Source organism: Chlorocebus sabaeus, chromosome 23, assembly GCF_047675955.1.
Source record: "Chlorocebus sabaeus isolate Y175 chromosome 23, mChlSab1.0.hap1, whole genome shotgun sequence".
In the NCBI taxonomy this organism is placed as follows: domain Eukaryota; kingdom Metazoa; phylum Chordata; class Mammalia; order Primates; family Cercopithecidae; genus Chlorocebus; species Chlorocebus sabaeus.
Window position 1 is genome coordinate 59,210,014 of NC_132926.1, and position 6,000 is coordinate 59,216,013.

Genomic DNA, 6,000 nt, shown 5'->3' on the forward strand with positions numbered 1-6,000 from the left:
ATGTTGGCCAGGCTGGTCTTGAACTCCTGACCTCAAGTGATCCACCCACCTTGGCCTCGCAGAGTGTTGGGATTATAGGCGTGAGCCACTGCACCCAGCCCCACCATGAACTATTAAAATGGGTGGAAATAACAGTGGTATGTTTTTATGTGATCATGAAAGAGCTCAGTATTTCAGTATTGTTATTTCAAGCCAGCATGTATAAGATCTACTGGAAGGTTAAAACTAACAAGGGAATCTCAGATCTTACTGTTTTTATATCACACTGAAATCAGCTCGAAAATCAATGAGCCTGATGGCATTTGAATGGGAATTATGTTTCTTTCAAGGCATCATTATTAGACAAGTAAAATTTCAAAATAGCTCTGAGTTTACCAAGAAATTTAATTTCTGGTATTGGAGTGAGCTCCTTGTCAGAACAGGGTTAATGAAACAAGAATAATGAACATAGATATTTCTCCTTCTATTAAAAGAATCATTTTCATATATTTCCATACCTTTAAAAAAGCCAATGCACTAGCAAATTAGAAACAGAGAAAAATTGTATCCATTGGAAAGAATTTTCATAAAATTATTTTTTAAAGTTTCCTAAGGCAATATCTAATCCTTTCATAAAATAATCTCCAGCAAAGCCTAAAACTTAAAAAGAAATTATTACTTGAAAGTAAATATAGGCATTCGAGGAAATAAAGAAGATGGTATAATTTTAAGGAGGTGGTGTAATTTTAAGGAAGTATTTTTAAAATGTTTTTATTTTTGCAAATATGGAGTAAATGAAAATATTTGCATAAATGGAAAATGAATGTTATACATAGAGTCAGTATGTTATTTACATAGATTTAGACTGTGACTTTTTACTTTTCATAGAGATGAGGTCTTGCTCTACCACCTAGGCTGGTCTTGAAATTTTGGCCTCAAGTAATCCTTCTGCCTTGGCTTCCCAAAAATGCTGAGATTACAGGTGTGAGCCACCATGACTGGCCTAGACTGTGACATTTTTGTTCATTATTATTTAAAGTGTTCATAGTGAGAACATCTTATTCTTTAGTATGTTTTTGTATTAAAGTTGTCATTTTACCAATGAAGAAATAGCTTTGACATGTTCCCTAGCTGCCCTCCATATTTAAGGGCATATTCTAATTAAATAATCTTTATATTTAATTATGACATATGCTTAATGAACACATTACACAAAATAGGCCTAAAATGATCTGAGAAATTATATTGTAATTGATAGAGATTATACTAACAATTTTTTTCCCAAATTTTAAAACTCTATTAAGGTGCAATTATGGGCATATTCTTTTACTACAGTTGCCAATTTGCTTTTATGAGGATTTCCTAGGATAGCCACTTTGGATGGGGCTGGGGCATGTCCCTCCAGACAAATACTAATTGTAATGACTCTTCCTTAAAATGTTTTAAACCATATCCTTTAGATAGAAAACAGGCGAATGGAACTCAATTAAATGCAGCATTTTAAGTACCAATGTTCTGTTTAAAATGTTAGTGTGTGATGTATTTTTAAAAGGGAGAGTCCCCTTTGCCTGGCAGCCTTTCCCTGATGCCTGATTTCTCTTGATGTGACTGGGCAGTGCCTCTAGTTTCCTGTCCCTATCAATAAGAGGACTATATCTAGCCAGCCCAAGGGGAGGAGTGTCTAATAATCACCTCTCTGGGACAGCATCACACAGTAGAGCACATACCCAGTTGGCTACCAGTTAATTCGTGTTGACCTTTTTTTTTTTTTTTTTCTTGAGACAGAGCCTCACTCTGTGGCTCAGGCTGGAGTGCAGTGGCATGATCTCAGCTCACTGCAACCTCCACCTCCTAAGTTCAAGCAATTCTCCTGCCTCAGCCTCCCACATAGCTGGGGTTATAGGCGCATGCCACAATGCCAGCTAATTATTATTATTGTTATTATTGTATTTTTAGTAGAGATGAGGCTTCACCATGTTGGCCAGGCTGGTCTTGAACTACTGACCTCAGGTGATCCACCCACCTCAGCCTCCCAAAGTGCTGGGATTACAGGCGTGAGCCACCGTGCCTGGCCCATGTTGACCTTTTTGTTATGGCATGGTCAAGCTCAATTTTCCTGAAGACTTGTTGGCTGTAGGAATGCTTCCACCCATCCATCTTTTCCATTTGCCCAGAGTGGTGAGAGAAACTAACCCTTAGCCTTCTCTTAGTTAAGGATTCTTTTGTTTCTGTCCCATTTGTTCATGAGAGCATGGGGAGATGACAATTTGTTTATGTTTTTCCACACTCTGTGGGACTACGTCTTTGTGTAGAAGTCAACTTATGGTGAGCAATGATTCTCAAACTTCAGTGGGCATCAGAATCCCCTGCAGGGCTTGAGAAAACACAGATTTCTGGGCTCTATCCTCAGCATTTCTAGTTCAAATTATCTGGGGGAGGATAGGGCCAAGAATGTAATTTTCTTAAAAGGTCTACATAAGATTGATGCTATTGGTTGGGATATCACACTTTGAGAACCACCGATCAAGAGGAAAAACAAGCCCATTTTTTAGGCCGCTGGAACTAGAAAAGTCCATTTTAAAATCAGCTGATATGTAGTCCTATGTCTTCCAGATCCTTGGATGTGTAAGTATAATTTTGTTTGTTTTTATAATGTACATTGTATGGATGTTATTCAAATAGGTGCTCTTGGATAAGACTCAAAGCCTAAAGCTCCAGATGGAGACTTGACTTTATTCATAGTGGGAGTGAGCAGCTACCTTCATATACTTAAAGCTAGCCTCTTTAAGTATTTAAATTTTAATTTCCAAACACAATTAAACTATGTGCATACAAATTAGAAAATGCAGACACTCCTCCAGACCCACATACCCCCACCCATAATCTTGCTATTAAGGAATAATCACTACTCATATATACATTCTCTCAGTCTTTTCTATCTATCTATGTATCCGTATTATCTATTTCAAATGCTATTCTAATATACATATTGGTGTACAGCCTGACTTTTTTCATTTAAGAATATATTGTTAACATCCTCTTGTGGCAATAGTTTTCTACAGATGAATATTTATCACCTGTGGAGTTTTCCTTCATAAGGCTCCACCATGATTATTTAAATCTGAAAGAGTGAAAGGGGATGGAATTCAGCACACAGGTGAGGGATTGGCTTTAGGTTGCTGCAGAAACATTTCTCCCACTTTCCACCGTAACAAGAAGAAAGGCTGTGTGCAGATGAAAGTAGATTGTAAAGACATATCTCTGCATGTGTGTGCGTGTTGTATGTGTTTGTGTTTTGTTTTGTTTGTTTTGTTGTTGTTGTTCTTTTGCTTGGACCACAAGTTAGAAGAAGCAAGAGGATAGCAAAAGAGATTTTTCTCTGGAGGTTTGAAAGCAAAAAGCAGTCAAATCTCCTTTTCTACGGGCACATTCAGGGAAAATATGGCAGCAGCTTGAATGGAATTTTGTGGATAAACCTAATCAAGAGTCTAGGAGTCATCTTACAAAACAAAACAAAACAAAAAAGGGAAGGCCTACTCAAGACTGGAAATTCAACTTGATTTAAGATGTCAAAATAGGCCACACATGGTGGCTCACGCTTGTAATTCTAGCACTTTGGGAGACCAGAGCAGGGCAACGGCTTGAGCCCAGGAGTTTGAGATCAGCCTGGGGAACATAGTGAAACCTTGTCTCTACAAAAAAATTTAAAAAATTAACCAGGCATGGTGGCTCATGCCTGTAGTCCCAGATACTCAGGAAACTGAGGTGAGAGGATCACTTGAGTCTAGGAGGTTGAGGCTGCAGTGAGTCATGATTGTGCCACTGCACTCCAGACTGGGTGACAGAGCAAGACTCTGTCTCAAAAAAAAAAAAAAAATATATATATATATATATATGTAGATTTTTTATATGTCAAAATAAGAAATTATAACAATTTAGCTTAAAGGTCTTAATTGGCTTTAGTTATCATTCTAGAAATGGGCAACACTCATTCTAGAAAATAGAAGAAGTTTCCCCATGAGCTGTGAGTAGAGGAGCTTGGTTTTATAGACAGAAAAGGGCTGAAAGCAAAAACAAAGAACAAACAGCAGATTGGTTGTTTCAAAGTTATAGCCCTGGTAAGGTAGGAACAGGAAGACAGAACAATCGAAAAATAGCTGACTGACTAACACTGGTTACTTCTGGTTATTTATTTATTTATTTATTTATTTTGGTAAGGATTAAAGCAGAGGGGATTTCATTTTTATGTCCATTGAAACTGGCCTGTCTGGGAAATTTGGCCTGATCTTTCTCTACCAATTTCTCAGAAGGCCAGATAAATCAGTTTCAGTTTGGTGACCTGGAACTTTGACATGAGTGACTCTTTTGGTTTTTAGTTTCATCTGATGGAGCCTGGTGTAGGAGCTCAGTCCAAAAAACGGGCTCCTACAATTTCTTTTTTTTTTTTTTTTTTTTTTTTTGAGACGGAGTCTCGCTCTGTCGCCCAGGCTGGAGTGCAGTGGCCAGATCTCAGCTCACTGCAAGCTCCGCCTCCCAGGTTTACGCCATTCTCCTGCCTCAGCCTCCCGAGTAGCTGGGACTACAGGCGCCAGCAACCTCGCCCGGCTAGTTTTTTGTATTTTTTAGTAGAGACGGGGTTTCACCGGGTTAGCCAGGATGGTCTCGACCTCCTGACCTTGTGATCCACCCGTCTCGGCCTCCCAAAGTGCTGGGATTACAGGCTTGAGCCACCGCGCCCGGCCCACAATTTCTATTTAACAAAAGTTAGCATTTATTTAGGATATTATAGTGAGTGATACCATGTAATGGTATCTAGGAATTTGCATTTTGCTGTATTCTTATATAGTATTTAGAAATAATCCTATTTAAAATAAGCTTCATAAATTTAATAAATTTGTGTAAAATCCTGTGGAGTGGAAAAGCATTCTATATAATTTTACTCAGATTAGCACTTGTATGAGAAATGCCAGTTCTCTATTGTAGCTCTAACTCCATCTGTGGGGAAAACAAAGATCAGACTGTTACCATGTCTATATAGAAAGAAGTAGACATAAGAGTCTCCATTTTTTTCTGTATTTGTGATGCTGTTAATCTGTGACCCTACCCCCAACCTTGTCCTTGCAAGAGACTTGTGCTGTGGTGACTCAAGGTTTAAGGGATTTTGGGCTGTGCAGGGTGTGCTTTGTTAAACAAGTGCCTGGAGGCAGTATGCTTGTGAAAAGTCATTACCATTCTCTTAATCTCAAGTACCCAGGGACACGTACGCTGCCAAAGGTCGCAGGGACCTCTGCCTAGGAAAGCTAGGTATTGTCCAAGGTTTCTCCCCATGTGATAGTCTGAAATATGGCCTCGTGGGAAGGGAGAGACCTGATCGTCCCCCAGCCTGACACCCGTGAAGGGTCTGTGCCGAGGAGGACTAGTATAAGAGGAAAGAAGGCCTCTTGGCAGTTGAGATAGAGAAAAGCATCTGTCTCCTACCCATCCCTGGGCAATGGAACATCTTGGTGTAAAACCCGATTGTATGTTCTGTTTACTGAGAAAGGAGAAAACTGCCTTAGGGCTGAAGGTGGGACTTGCTAGTGCAATGCTGCTCTAAAGGTTTATGGAGATGTTTACATATGCATATCAAGGCACAGCACTTTTCCTTAAACTTATGTCACAGAGATCTTTATTCATATGTCTTACTGCTGACCTTCTCCCTATGATGATCCTATTATCCTGCCACTTCCCTTTTTCTAAGATGGTAAAGATAATGATCAATAAATACTGAGGGAACTCAGAGACCGGTGCCAGCGTGGGTCCTCTGTATGCTGAGCGCCGGTCCCCTGGGCCCACTTTTTCTTTCTCTATACTTTGTCTCACTTTGTCTCTGTGTCTCATTTCTTTTCTCAAGTCTCTCGTTCTACCTAACAAGAAACGCCCACAGGTGTGGAGGGGCAGGCCACCCCTTCACCATCCAGGCTCTTTGCTCTAAGTACCCAACTGTTTGTAGTGTGCTGTTTCTCCCCAGTAAAGAAAGGT